Consider the following 15,754-nt stretch of genomic DNA (forward strand, 5'->3'; position numbering starts at 1 on the left):
TAGTTTCAGAGACCCATATGTCTTACTTATGTTGCAGAGGTTTAGGTCCATGAATTGGGTAATTCTGGTATTATTTGATTTGTGGATGTACAACAGGTCCATTATAGCAGGATCAAAGGGAGCTGTGAGATGTTCCATCTCGGACATGTTGACAGCCTGTATTTTTTGGCAAGGAACCTCCATGGACACTCCAGTTGTTGCATATGCCTAAGGAGGCACACTCATTGACTGGTCTGATGAGGGACCTAGATAGCTTAATCTTGCTTATAATTTGCATAACATAGAATGATTTTCTTACCATCAGAGACGTCAAATGCCAGGTTGCAGTCTACATGCATCCCAGATCCCTGACCACTAGGTCTACTCTTAGGGGTGCATTGTCAATGTGGTAGTTTCCAGGGATAGCAGTCTTCCTCAAAGGATACTATTATGCATTTCTTGACACTGAGATTTAGACCATGGCTTTGGCACCACTAATTTATCTGTGATAGGCCTTCTTGAAGAGTATTGTGTCACTGGAGGATTCTATGACTACTCCCAATTTGCAATTATCTGCAAACTAGGTCAGCCAGAGGCACTTGAGATTGGCCTCGACTTCACAGAAATAGATGCCAAAACAGACTAGCCCAAGTACAAAGCTGTGAAGGACTCCACTGGTCACTGGCCTCTTTGTGGAGATGGCTACCTAGCTAGTGACATCAGGTTTTATCCCCAATTTCATGACTTATCAACAATGTCAAAAAGTCTCAAAAGCTTTGGCCAGGTCAGAATAGGCAATATGCACTGTTTTTCCCTCCACAAATTGATTTGGTGACGTTCTCCAAGATGTCCATAAGACTTAGTAAGAATGATCTGCTTTTGACAAAACCAAACTGGGCTGGATCCAGTGACTGAAGTTTTCCTACATCAATGTTTACTATTTCCATGATAATTCTTTCCATGGTATTGAATATGAGACTTGTCAAACTTATGGGCTTGCAGTTACCCAGATCTATAGATGGCCTGTCCTTGTGCAGAAGGGTAACCATTGCAGTCCTCCATTCACATGGCACAGAGCCTGGCTGGAAGCTACAGTTAAAACAGTGATTCTAGTGGTCCTGATAGATCATGTTTCATACTACTGAGGAGGCATCCTGGGATATTATCAGGAGCACTGATGCAGTGTTCTGGACCTTGGAGAGTGCATTTAGGACTTGTTCCCTATTGATATTTTGGAGCATTATGGCTGAGGGCATTTTTTCAAGGGTGGCAGGGGTGGAAGGAGGGAGTAAAATTTTATCTTAATTTGTCTGCCAGCAGATTTGGAATGATTTATAGCACAGTATAGTTGGCTCCATTTGCAATTAGTTCAGCACATTGCTGTGTATTACCTTTGAGAATGCAAACATAGCCGAAGAATGCCTTTTGATTGCCCTTGTATGTTATTTTTACCTTGCACTTAACTTTGGTAGACTTGATTAGCCCACTAAAGTGGCTTGTTTAGACTGAAGGAAATTATACCTTGCTGACCATTGCACTTTCTTTATTTTGTTAAACAGCCTGTGATGACCTACCACTCAACCTGTAATCAAGGAGCCTCAATTCACACCACTGCCAACAGTGTGGGATGTACACTGGAAGAATGACAGGTACACACACAGTATTTCCAGATGCAGCTCTCTGCATCAAGTGCAATTTCCCCTAAGAGCACACAGATACCAGTCAGTCCGGGGCTGGTTTCTCCCTCTTTTTCCAGATCCCCAGTAAGACTCCCCACTGACACAGCTATAGAGTTGAGATCTCAGATGAGTGGCCAAGCCAAGACTTGTAGCACCCTCTCTGTCCAACCAGTGTTCCATGTCCCTACCCAAGTAGCTGACACACACACACACACACACACACACTAGGGAAAGGCTAGCACAGGTTTACTTGCTATTCCCCCTTTTCCCAGATTACAAGGTAGTTATAACTGCCACCAACCAACTCCTTATCAGCTACTTTAAGGCCCTTAACAAAGGGTGTCCAATCTTACTGTGTAATATTAATATTAATACAAATGGTAGTTTGACCAAGAGCAAGGCTATAAGGAGTGGCCCACACAGTGCCACCAAATAAATATGTAAGTTCTCTCACAACTTAAATATCTCTAGACATATCAGCCACAATGAAAGGTTTAAATATATTTAATAACAAATAATAAAAGAAGAAAATACTCAGTATATATTCACAGTGACATCAGAGTTCAAAATCACAGGAAATATTTAAAACAACATTGCAGGACAATCCCAGATAAAGAAATAAATATCTGAGCAAAGCTTTGCTATATTCCTGACTATATCTGAGAGTTACTATGCCCTATTAACTTACTTAAAGAGCAAGGCATGTGTGTGGTGAACGGCTCTTGTCAGGTCCAAGACAGTATACAGAATGCACTCTGTCTGAGAGAGTTCTCAAATTAATATCTCAAATATTACTGTTCGGATAGCTTGTGAAATTACATCATTTCTTGACATCTGACCCTATCCCAGATTAAACCCCTACTGCTGGAATCTGGCAATATTTAGCATCTACCCGTGAAAATACATAGACCTCAAATCTTTGGGAGATGCTGGAAGTCATAAAACAACTGCATTCTTCCACATTTCAAAACTAGTAATTAGTTCACTCCAAAGGCAATACAGAAATCTACTCAATACAGACATTATGTCTCCAGTCTAGCCTATAAAGTAATTAAATTTCAGCTATTTTTCTGGAGTTAATGTCCTGTATTCTAGTTTCCACTGTTAAAATATATACATTTAAACAGTTACAATAGTGCCTGTACAGTTCTGTTCTATTCCAGTATTGCACACTGTGGTTACTTTTTAAGCACAAGCACTTTATAAAATACATTTTTTAACACGTCTGTACAGACAGGTTTGATATACACATGACGTACAGTTCTAATACATTTGTAACACAAGCATCTTATATAGAACATGTTGATATTCACAAATGACAATTTACAAAATTCCAGACAGCTGCGCTGGCAATATCTCCCTTTGTCACATTTCTTTCCCCCTCGAAGACTCAAACTAGTTTTTCAAGTGACCCTTGAGAAATGTTGTTTGACAGGGATGAGCCTATTTGGGAATACATTACCCTAATCCCTGTCTTGAGATCCCAGCTGCCTTTGTATTGCTGACCCCAGTACAATGCTGCATTGTCTTGTCATATATGCCTGCAAACCTAGGCTCCACCATAGTAATTTGGGATTTTGCTGACTGGCTCCTTGTAGCCACCATAGATCCCACTTAGACTCCTCCTGTTTTTATTGCAAATACTTAGCACCAGGGCCTCCCTATCATGGTAAGGTTTCATCATGTGCAAATAGCACAGTTTCTGCCCCTGAATCCTACCTAGCAGTTCTACCACATAGTGACCATCACTGACCTTCCTTACCACTTTGAAGGTTCCCTCTGAAGGTGTCTGCAGCTTGTTGTGTCTGAAAGGAATGAGAAACATAACCTGCTGCCCCATAGCATACTCTCTAGCTTGAGCATTCCTGTCATACCATACCTTTTTCTGTTGTTGGGCTTCTGCCAGGTTCTCCTGGGCCAAGTCCATGAGTTCCATGAGCCTTGTCCTGAGGTTTAGGACATATGCCACAACAGACTCCTTGTGGGATTCACACTCCCCCTCCCACTCATCACGAATCATATCTAGAGGTCCCCTCACCCTATGCTCATACAGCAACTCAAAGGGTGAAAAACCTGTGCATTCCTGCGGCACCTCTCTGTAAGCAAACAGATGGGGCAGATATTTGTCCCACTCCTGCTTAAACTGGTCTGCAAATGCCTGTAGCATGGTCTTTAGTGTATAATTTAACCTCTCCACACAACGATTATTCTGAAGGTGGTATGGGGGGTGGTCTTTAGGTGCTTCACCCCCACAGTATTTTCACAGACAAGCCAGCAGGTCTAACTTGAAACTGGCACATCTGTCAATCAGTATTTCCTTTGGGAAACCTATCCTGCTGAAAATCTCTAACAAAGCATTTGCCACCTTTTTTGCCTCAATGGAGGACAGAGCCACCACTTCAGGGTATCTGGTACCATAATCTACCACTAAGATATACTTCTGTGTGAAACTTGGGGTACTCAGATGCCCCACAATATCCATAGCTACCTTTGGCTCATCAATCACAGGCAAAGGCATCAGAGGAGCTTTCACCTAGTCTTCTGCCTTGCCTACTTTTTGGCACTGCTTGCAGGTCCTACAATACCCTGTTACATCCCCGGAAATCCCAGGCCAATACAAGTTCTGTATAATACGTCTCATTATACACTTTATGCCCATATGACCTGCAAAGGGAATGTCATGGGCTATGGCTAGAAGTGCCAGATGGTAGGCTCTGGGCACCACCAACTGTTGTATTCTCTCACCCTCTAGTCCTCCCTCAGGGATTGACTCTCTATACAATAACCCTTTGTCCCAGTATACAGATTCCCCTTTTCCTTGAGAATCAGTCACCTCCCTGGCTACCTCCTTCAAGCCTTGTAATGAAGGGTCTGAGAGCCAAGTCTGTCTCAACTCTCTCTTTGTTAACTTTTCCGAGCTCCCCTTCCACAGGAAGTCTGGTATCCTGTGACAGAGATGCCTCACTGTCAGCCTGGGTACTACTGTTTACCTCGGCCCTTGCAGTCACTCTGTCCAAGGGAACATCAGTACCCACAAGCAGCTGTATCTCAGCTTCAGTCTCACTGCTACAGGGTAGCGCCCTCCCTGAAGTAACCACCTCACCAATCCTGACTTCAAGTTTGCAGTCTGTCTGTATCCCCCCAGGCTACCAGATCCACATGCTTGTCTCCAAGAATGACTGAGTATCACTGAATACACACAAGGTACTACATTATCAAAATCCTTCCCTGTCAGGACATCTACAGGGGTATTCTCAAACACACCTACTTGTTTGCTTCCTTTTTCCACCCTCCCAATCAAAGTGAATCCAAGCCAAAGGTATGTGGAATGGGGTCCCTCCTAATGCTCTGACTGGAATAAACGACCCAAGCAAGCAGTGCTCCTCTTTAACCATTGCAGGCTTCACAACGGTTAGGTCAGAGGCTCTCTCTCTCTTAGCAGTTGCCTGTTTTCCATCTGCTAAGATAGGATACAACCTCTTGTGGTAGTTTGCTACCCTTTTTGTCTACAGACAACTTACTGCTGGCATTCTGTCATTCCTACTTACTGTCTCCCCCACCTTTTGTTCCCCACCTTGCCTCCATGGACATTTATACGCTACATGGCCCCACTGGTTACATTTAAAACATTTAACCCTTACTCCTGGCCATGTATCTGACTAGTGGCTTCCCCTGCTATTGGCAGACTCTGTTGTGGTGGTTTAGGCTGCCCACCATGGGTTTCCTTAGACCCATGTGCAACATTGGGTATCCCTTTCCTGTGCAGTGATGCCCTGCTTGCTAGGTATAGGTCTCCCTTTTTCCCCAACTCATCTGTGGTCCTGCATTCTCTATCTGCTAATCAGATTCTCATGTCCTCAGGCTAAGGGCTTGGTTCCACAAAAGGTCTGCCAGCCCTTCAGAAGTGGTGACCTCACACCCACTCACCTACCTATGAAAATAAGTGCTTAACTCAGCAATATATATTCATACACTCTTATCTGCCTTGCATCTATGCTCACAAAACTTTTTTCTATTACCTTCAAGTGTTAGCTTAAAACACTAAGAATGCTTAACAGTATTATAATTTAAGCAATCAGAATCTAACAATTTAGAAACTGCAGTCCTCTGTCGAAAAACTGAACTGTCCATTTTCTGAGAGTTGTACATCCCCAATACCAGTCTGGTTGTCCTCCTGGTTGCTGGTCTGTGATGCAGTTGTGATTAAGGCTGTAATCATTTTCACTTTAGTCAGGTTGTTTTGCACCAGTCCTTTTGCTTGGCACATCTCAGCCAGCTGGCTCCTTGTCAGCTTGCCATACTCCTCTGCTGACATCCTTGCCTGTTCTCCCTGACTAACTAAGCTAACAAAAAATAAATAAAACTATTCTGATATGAAACTCAGAATGTCCACCATCTGGCTGATTGAGGGTACAAACACCTTCTTTAGTGACCACTGTTTACAGGCTACAGGAGGTCAATATCCACACCACTGAATCCCAGTATGTGATGTGATGATCCCACCGCCGCCAGCCAATAAATGTAATGATCCACCACTGGATTGGGTCTATAGTAAATCATCAAGCACTTAGAAAAGCGAATGATGATTTATCGACCCCATGTAAGTGAAAGCTTATAAACTCGAACGCTTAGAACAGGGATTTTTTCCAAGGGAAAAAAAATCTCTGTTCCAAAAAAAAAAAAAAACACTTAAAACAAAGTGGGGGGCTGTGCCCCCTGCACCCCCCCAACTTAAATTTACTAATTCGAAGATTACACTACAGTGACGAAAATGGCAAAGTAACGGATGCAGCCAAGCGATTTCTTTACCAGGGAAAGAATTTGCTTATATGCCGCTTCATCATTTTGCCTTTTCGTCTTTTCAAGTTCGATCAAGATGCATTCAAAAGAATGAGTCTTCGGTCATCTAATAGGAACCCTGGTAATCAACGAGCCTCAATCCTCACCACTGGCAACAGTGGGGACATGCACTGGGAGGATAGCAGGTGCACACATATAGTAATTTCAGATGCAGCTCTCTGAATCAAGTGCAATTTCCCTTAAGAGCACACTGAGACCACAGTCAGTTCAGGGCTGGTTTCTTCCTCTTTTTCTAGATACCCAATATGACTCCCCCCACTGGAACAGCTATAGAGTTGAGATCTCAGCTGACTGGCTAAGCCAAGAATTCCAGCACCCTCTATCCAACCAGTGCTTCATGTCCCTGCCCAAGTAGCTGACACGCACACTTTGAGGTTTGATTTACTTACTTACACACAAACTTGGGAAAGGCTGTCACAGGTTTACTAGCTATCCCCCCTTTGGCCTAGACTATAAGGTAGTTATCACTGCCACCAGCCAACTCCTTATCAGCTACTTTAAAGCCCTTAACAAAGGTGTCCAATCTTACTGTGTATTAATAATATTAATACAAATGGTATTTTGACCAAGATCAAGGTTATTAGCAGTGGCTCACACAGTGTCACCAAATAACTATGCAAGTACTCTAAAAACTTAAATATCTCTAGACAGATCAGCCACGATGAAATGTTTAAATTTATTTAATAATAAATAAAAGAACAAGAAAATACTCAGTATATATTCACATTGACATCAGAATTCAAAATCATAGGAAATATTTAAAACACTGCAGGACAGTCTCAAATAAAGAAAGGAAAATATCTAAGCTTTGCTATATTCCTGACTATATCGGAGAGTTACTATATCCTAGAAACGTACTTACAGAGCAAGGCAGATGTGTGGTGAATGGTTCTTGTCAGGTCCAAGAAAAAAAAAAAAAGAGTTCTGAAATTAATATCTCAAATATTACTGCTGGGATAGCTTGCAGAATGACATTTCTTGTCAACTAATACTTTGTTGAAGTACCTTTTGATTTAATTACAGCATTCAGTCTTCTTGGTACACACCTGCCATCAACTAAAGAGACTCTGATTAATCCCAAATAAAGTTCAGCTGTCCTAGTAGGATTTTCCTGACATTTACTCAATTGCCTGCTACAGCAAAAGCCATGGTTCGCAGAAAGCTTACAAAGCATCAAAGAGATCTCATATTTGAAAGATATCAGTCAGGAGAAGGGTGCAAAAAAATTTCCACAGCATTGGATATACCGTAGAATACAGTGAAGACAGTCATCAAAAAATATGGGACAACAATGACGTTGCAAAGAACTGGACGTCCCTCAAAAATTGATGAAAAGACAAGAAGAAAACTGATCAGGGAGGTTGCCAAGAGACCTACAGCAACACTAAAGGAGTGGAGAGAATTTCTCGCAAGTACTGGTTGTGTATTACATGTGACAACAATCACCCATATTCCCCATATGTCTGGGCTATAGGTTAGCCTTCTTTTACAAAGAAAAACATCCAGGCTCGGCTAAAATTTGCAAAACAATACATCAAGTCTCCCAAAAGCATGTGGAAAAATGTATTATGGTCTGATGAGATCAAGGTTGAACTTTTTGGCCACAATTCCAAAAGGTACGTTTGGCACAAAAACAACACTTCGCATGACCAAAAGAACACCATCGCCACTGTGAAGCATGGTGGCAGTATCATGCTTTGAGGTTGCTTTTCTTCAGCTGGAACTGGGACTTTGGTCAAGGTGGAGGGAATTATGAACAGTTCCAAATACCTGTCACTTTTGAACCAAAATCTTCAGGTGTCTGCTAGAAAGATGAAGAGGAATTTCACCTTTCAACATGACAATGACCCCAAACATGCATCCAAATGAAAAGAATGGCTTCACCAGAAGAAAATTAAAAAGTTTTGGAATGGCCCAGACTTAAATCCAATAGAAAATCTGTGGGGTGACCTGAAGAGGGCTGTGCACAAGAGATGCCCTCACAATCTGACAGACTTGGAGTGCTTTTGCAAGGAAGAGTTGGCAAATATGGCCAAGTCAAGATGTGCCATGCTGATAGACTCCTACCCAAGAAGACAATGCTGTAATTAAATCAAAAGGTGCTTCAAAAAAGTATTAGTTTAAGGTTGCGCACACACAACAAATAATTAATTTAAGGGTGTGCATACTTATGCAACTAGCATATTGTATGTTTTTTATTTTTTCCCTAACATATTTGTTTTTCAATTGAATTGCACAGGTTATAGGTCACATTAAAGGTGGGAAAAGTTTTAAAATGATTTATTGTGGTCTCATTTTTTATATCACAAAAACCTGGCATTTTAACAGGGATGTGTAAACATTTTATATCCACTGTATCTAAGAGTTACTATGCCCTACAAACTTACTTACAGAGCAAGGCAGATGTGTGGTGAATGGTTCTTGTCAGGTCCAAGACAGAATGCACTGTCTCTCTCAAAGAGTTCTGAAGTTTATATCTCAGATATTACTGCTGGGATAGCTTGCAGAATTATATCATTTCTTGTCATCTGACTATCCCAGGTGAAACCCCCACTGCTGGAATGTGGCAGTATTTAGCAACTCCCCATGAAAATACATAGACCTCAGATCTTTTTCAGATGCCGGAAGTCATAAAACAATTGTATTCCCTCACATTTCAAAACTAGTAATTAGTTCACTCCGAAGGCAATACAGTAAATTTCTCAGCACAGACATGTCTCCAGTCTCTCCTATAAAGTAATTTAATTTCAGCTATTTGTCTGAAGTTAATGTCCTGTATTCTAATTTCCACTGTTAAAAAATATACATTTAAACAGTTACAATAGTGCATGTACATCTCTGTTCTATTCCAATAGGGCACACTGCGGTTACATTTTAAGCACAAGCACTTTATAAAATATATTTTTAACATACATCTGTACAGACTGGTTTGATATACATGACATACAGTTCTAATACATTAGTAAAACAAGCATCTTATACAGATCATGTTGATATTTACAAATGACATAATTATTTACAAAATTCCAGATAGTTGTGCTGGCAGTATCTCCTTTTGTCACACAGCCTATCATTGCTGAGATTCCACCAGAGTGATTTGATATATTTTTCTGAGTAGGTACAGCTGCCTCAATGCAACTATTAACATGATTGTGCAGGGTTTCAGTGAACATCTCTCATGGTTTGGGGGGGGGTTGGAAGTTTGCCTTGGAATAATTCTTAAAAGTACCAGGGTTTGCTAGTGTCCCACATTTTATTTTTATTTCTAAGGAGGCAGATTTATGGTCTGACCTGACCAGTGAAGACATTAAATGGGGTGGGGGGTGCATTCTTCTCCTCTGTTTGTGAAGACCAGATCAAGGATGTTTGTGCACTAGTGGGTATACAGTCTGTCTGGTCCATGTTATGTGCATTAAAATCCAGCTGTTTCCAGACCTGCGTGTTTATGGCTGTGTGATTTTCATTTTTTCACCTAAATGCCTGCCTGTACTATTGTCAGGTCAATATAAAAAGTTTTTTTTTTTTAAATTCACAGCTGTATACACTCTATGCAGTCCTTTAACTTAAAATGTATACAAACTGCATACAGGATTATTGGCCACTGATGTCTTAGCAGTTGTGTGCCTGCCACTCCATTTCTTCTAGTACACCAGCTCCCAGCTTTCTCTGTATTAGTATAAGCATTTTGCCTAAATTTACTTTAGTATGTTACTATTTAATTTCATGTACTGTATTACAGATTTAATTCCCAAGAGTATATTTCATAAACGTATATAATCATTTTTCTAAATTTACTTTAGCATTTATGTATTTATATCTTAGCTACTGTATTGCATATGTATAGTTACTAGGCATGCAGTCCAGCAGCACAAAGCACTGTCTGGTTATGTGATTTGCTCAAGGTCACATGGTAGGCAAATAATGGTGAAAACATTCAAACTCTGCACCCTTGGCACAGAAAGAAGCTCATTAACAAGTCAGTGCTTTAGACCTGTGTTAACTGCCAGATTAAAAAATTAACAGTTTGGGTCCAAATACCTGAACTTGGAGTCTGGCACGGAACCACTACACCACACCAGCCCATCGCAGATCTAATTATTCCCAATAGTATATTTTATACATATACTTAATTTTCCATATCATAATCTTGTTGTTATACCAGTCTATGGGAAATTTTCTCCAGTTGTTGTGGCCCTATTCTATAGTTCATTTCTTCTGAAGTAGCTAGGCATAACATAGAACCCGCTTCTCATTCCTGAGCACACTTTTGAATTAATTAAATCGTCAGTCAGAAAAAGTTAGACATAGGCTGATGATTCCTAATAGAAGACTCTAAGAACAAGTGTTAGAGTAGCTTTGTTTATTATAGAATAAGGAAAAACATGTTTGTGGGCTGAGGGAGTCTGTCAATACAGAATAAAACAAGTACAGCTGACTTAACATCCTGTCCACAACAGGTCGGATGAATAGTTCAAGTAACACATGACATCTTCAGAATCCAGTATAGTAAAACTCATTCAAAACCTAGTTGGATTTTTACAAAATGCAACCTCTAAAGAGTCTCAGACCTAATGTGGGGAACTTTAACAGCAAGATACTTAACAGAAACCTCATTCTGAGTCAGAAAGATTTGGCAAAGTATATTCTGCTGATTTGCAGGTGGATATCAATGGATAAGAATGTGTATTTTTATGATAGATTTCTGTTAACAGGCTAAGCAATGGTCATGGAGGTTTGCCATTAAGAAGGCTGCTTTTCTCTATCTGTGCTCTAACTTCCACCAAGTATTATAAAGACAGACAAGCTTTCAACTGCACCAGTGTTTATGTATCTCAGTCTGTACTAGGATAAATGAGGCAAGTGGATCAGGAACACTGAAGATGGCTGTATTATAATCCACTGCCAGTTACTTTGGGTTTTCTGCACAACAGCCTTAAAGGGTATCAGTTCACTATTAGAACATTATATAAATCTTCTCTACTGGATTAACTTAGCAGGCATGAAAAGCAGGGAAAGCCCTCAAAACAAAACTGATGATATGATGGTTTAGACAACAAACTGGTTTCACCATCAGGTTCAATGTGAACAAGCCCAAGAATGCTATGGAATGAGAGATCTGCTCCTCAAACAAGATGTAGAATTGGAGAACACATATCCAGCAAAACACCTCTTAAAATGTATGTAGAAAATAAGATGGTCATTTTTGGAAAAGAGGCTGATGAGGGATATACTAATTTCTGAGTCTGAAACAGGAGGTGAAAACAATGATACCAAGAATGGGATATTGCTACCAGAAACTGACACAAAACAGGAGGAAATAGATCCACCATGAATGGAACAGATGTTATTAAAGTTGATATGTAATGTAGACGTGATGGCATTAAATTATCCATCATAAATTGATGACATTATCTCTCCTGATTCCACAACTAAACTTCTCGGTGTTATTATCGATAACAATCTTAACTATGATACTCAAATCAACAGTACTATAAAAGCAGTTAATAAGAAAATAGGATCCCTGTACAGAATAAAGCCCTTCCTCACACCTGAAGCTAGGACAACCTTAGCCCAAACACACCTTATCTCTACCCTTCTGTATGCCTCCCCCATTTACACTAATCTATCTAAAAGTAACCTTAAGAAACTTACTACATCTTATCATAATATTGCCAGATTTGCCGCCTCATCCCAATTCAGAACCCACCACTGTCTAAACCTAAAACAACTACACTGGCTGGAACTCCCTAACAAGCTCATTTTTCAACAACTTTTAATAGCACACAAAATTCTATACCAACCTTCTAAAACACCAGCTCTTTATAACCTCTTGACTCCCTACATAAACCTGAAACAACTACGTTCCTCTGATAAACTACTTGTTAATATTACCAAAACTAATAATTCTGCAGGCAACTGCCTTTTCTCTAACTCAGTAGGTAAAATATGGAACAATCTTCCATCTGATATCTCTTCTTTGTCCACTCTTCCACTCTTTAAGAAACAACTATTAAGACACTTTAATAAATTCTGGCTTTGCTCTTGTACCAACCCAGACTAACCTGTTTGCACCTTACTCTATCATAAACCTTCCTTAACCACTTTGACCCTTGCATCTACCTCAACTCTCCAACTAACAAAATTTCCCTTATCTTTGTAAATATTACATTATTCATTTTAACATTTCTGACCTTCCTTTTGTATTGCTAAGAGTTAACCTCTAACTTAATCTCTTTCTAATTTAGCCTTTTCTAGTTAGTCACGAACTATAATATAAGTGATTATATAATCACATTAGTTCTATGCAATATTTGTAAATGTAAAATTGTTTTAGCCCTGGAGCTTTTCTCCACAGGCCTTTTTTTCTAAGTTAGCTTATTTAGTTCTTTAAGATCTATAATATATGTGATTACATTTCATTCTTCCCATTGCATAACACACTTGTACTATGTTTTATTTGTATTTGTAAAACTTTTTTGTACCTCTGGAGCCTTTCTCCCCGGGCCTCCACTGAAAATGGACATAAATCCAGTTGGACTAGCCCGGTCAACAAATGTAAAATAAAATAAAAAAAAATAAAAATAAAAAATTCCTAGTGCAGTCTTTGGCAAGGTAATGTAGAATCACAGATTAGGTAGAAGACTTCAGTAGAGAGAGAAAATGAGTTTCCACACATTCAAAACAACTGTCACAAAGTTGGTTATACTGCAAGAATCGAGAAAGGCTGGTAATCAAATATGGGTATATCTTTAAAAGAAAGATGTGACTTTATTGCTCAACGAAGATGCAATTTATGCAGAAGTGAATAAGATACACACTGCTGTTCAGTATGTTTTAGGACTGAGCCGCATATTCCTGTATACTGGTGTGAGTACAGTAGCCCACTCTATATCCCGCCTTTTCCTATACATTTAATGTGATTTTATACAACCAAATGGTATGGCATTGTTGGCATGCAAGGCACCCCACAGCACAAGCTGCTGCACTATACATGCTACATTCCTAAGTTCAGACTCTGATAGTAGGCAAGTAGTCATAAGGCCTAGTAAGAGCCTAGCCACAAAACCCCCTTGAATTACATTGTAATTTAATAGTGTTCACCCCCTCTGACTAGAAGGGGCATTGCAGGAAAACCCAGAGGGAAAATTTAGGATTTTACAGCCTGACATTAGCTGTTGAAATGGCAACTGTACTGCACTGCAGGGAGCTAGTTGCATAGACATGGAATAAATTAGTTTAGGTACCTTATCCTAGCAACAGATCTTATTTGATGCTGCAGGTTGAAATCCTTGATGTGGGTATTTCACTTACTGGTTCTGCCAATGTGTAGGAGGTCAAATAGTACATCTTTCATGGGTTCAAAATCAAATCAATAGTCACTGTAGAGGAGTCAGTAAGAGACTGACTGCAAAAGCAGGGCTGCTAGTCTGTCAGGGTAAATAATTTTTTTTTTATTTACAAATCTCCAGGAGCTTTCAGGTTGACTAATATGTCTAAAATGAATCTGGTTGAAACAGTACTGTAGTCAATAGTGGTTCTTATGAGAGGCAAGTACAAGGAAACAGACTTTTGGGACTGTAGAGCAAAGATGCTTTTGGAAATTAGTTGAGCAAGATAGGATTTCTTAACTACTGTGGAGATATAATGGTCAAGTGATAGAGTTATAAACATACATGTCCAAGTTTCTGGACAGTATCAGTTTGGAGGGGTGGGTTATCCAGGGCATGGGAAGTGAAGTTCAGATGTGTCAGTAGTTGAGGGAGAGACTAGGGGTTGAGAGGTCCTCATGTGATGGGACCTGCTGTGTGGAAAATACAGTTTGATTTGCTGTGGAGGATTTTTTTTTTTAGGCTCAAGCTCTGAAGGTAGGGAAGGAGGATCCCAGATTTTAGGTATGCAGAAAGTGGTGCAGTGTAGCCTGGTTTGTTGGGGGTTGTTGTTAGGGAGAAGTATTGGAGGTTGTAGCGTGTGTGTTTAGTATAAAATTTGGTAGCTAGTGCTGGGAAGGAGTTCAGCTGGAGAAACCTGAAGATGAGACAGCCTAGTAGGTATACTCTGTGCTGCTCTGGGAACCATTTGGATTTTTTTTGGGTGATGCAGTGGAGATTATGAGAGGTTGAGTTAGAAGTGAAGCAACAAATTTTATTTTCAATAGTATGTACAGTGGAGTAATTTTTCTTAGAGGCTGTGGTTATTATGGGTAGTCCAAATTCAAGCTGGACCAGAATGACTCTTTTGCCTATAGCAGCTATGGCTAGTTTGGATATGTAGGGTAAGATTTTCCTTGTCCAGATGACAAGTGAGTTAAGCTTATCCCTCTCATAGGGACCATTGCAAGTGGCGCTAATAATCCTTTTTAAAGAACACAATTTGCATGACCACCCTTAAACACCATCAGAGCAACAGCCTTTTCTCAATAATGGACTAAATGGGCACTGTGAACAGCACAAATCTATATTTGAAGTGCACCAAATGCCAGCATTTCCTATATGGCGAATGCAAGTTGCTACCTCAATGTGCTGGCTACAAACAGTAGACTGCTAGCACAGATATTAGCTTCATAATATGCACTGCATTTTTATACCTTCTCAAATGTGTCTACACATTTAAACAGTGTGTGTGTGTGTGTGTGTGTGTGTGTGTATATATATATATATATATATATATATATATATATATATATATATATATAGATGCATAGGTTCATAGATTAGTATTAGGCTAACTGCCCTTGTGGGCCATTTTAAGCCTAGCCAATTACCCCATTAAGAATCAAACCTTGCACCTTGTGTCTATAAGGTAAGCACCTTAACCATTATACCAACTTTAATATATATATATATATATATATATATATATATATATATATATTAAAGTCAGGAAAAGGAAATGGCAAAATGTGAGGTAGCATTAAAGTGTCAAGGTTATATAGGTAAATGCTATTTCTTCCTTAACCATAAGGTCTGCATAATATATAATCTAATGAATGCTTGTATCCTAACTAAACCAACAAGTAACTGTTAAATGTTGCCCTACTTGTTTTCCTTGCATTGTATGTTTTGAACAATATGCATACACTAAAGCAGAAGTCATATGAAATACAAAACTGCTGCAAGCAAATATGTTGGACTGTTTCTTCACAACATGGAGAAGGTGCATAAACCTGGCACTGGTTGGGTTAGAAATGAAGTAATGTAACAAATGTAATGGGAAATGACCAGTTATACACTGATATT

The sequence above is a fragment of the Protopterus annectens genome, chromosome 15.part0 (genome assembly GCF_019279795.1).
Source record: "Protopterus annectens isolate FY-2018-M chromosome 15.part0, PAN1.0, whole genome shotgun sequence".
Taxonomy (NCBI): Eukaryota; Metazoa; Chordata; order Ceratodontiformes; family Protopteridae; genus Protopterus; species Protopterus annectens.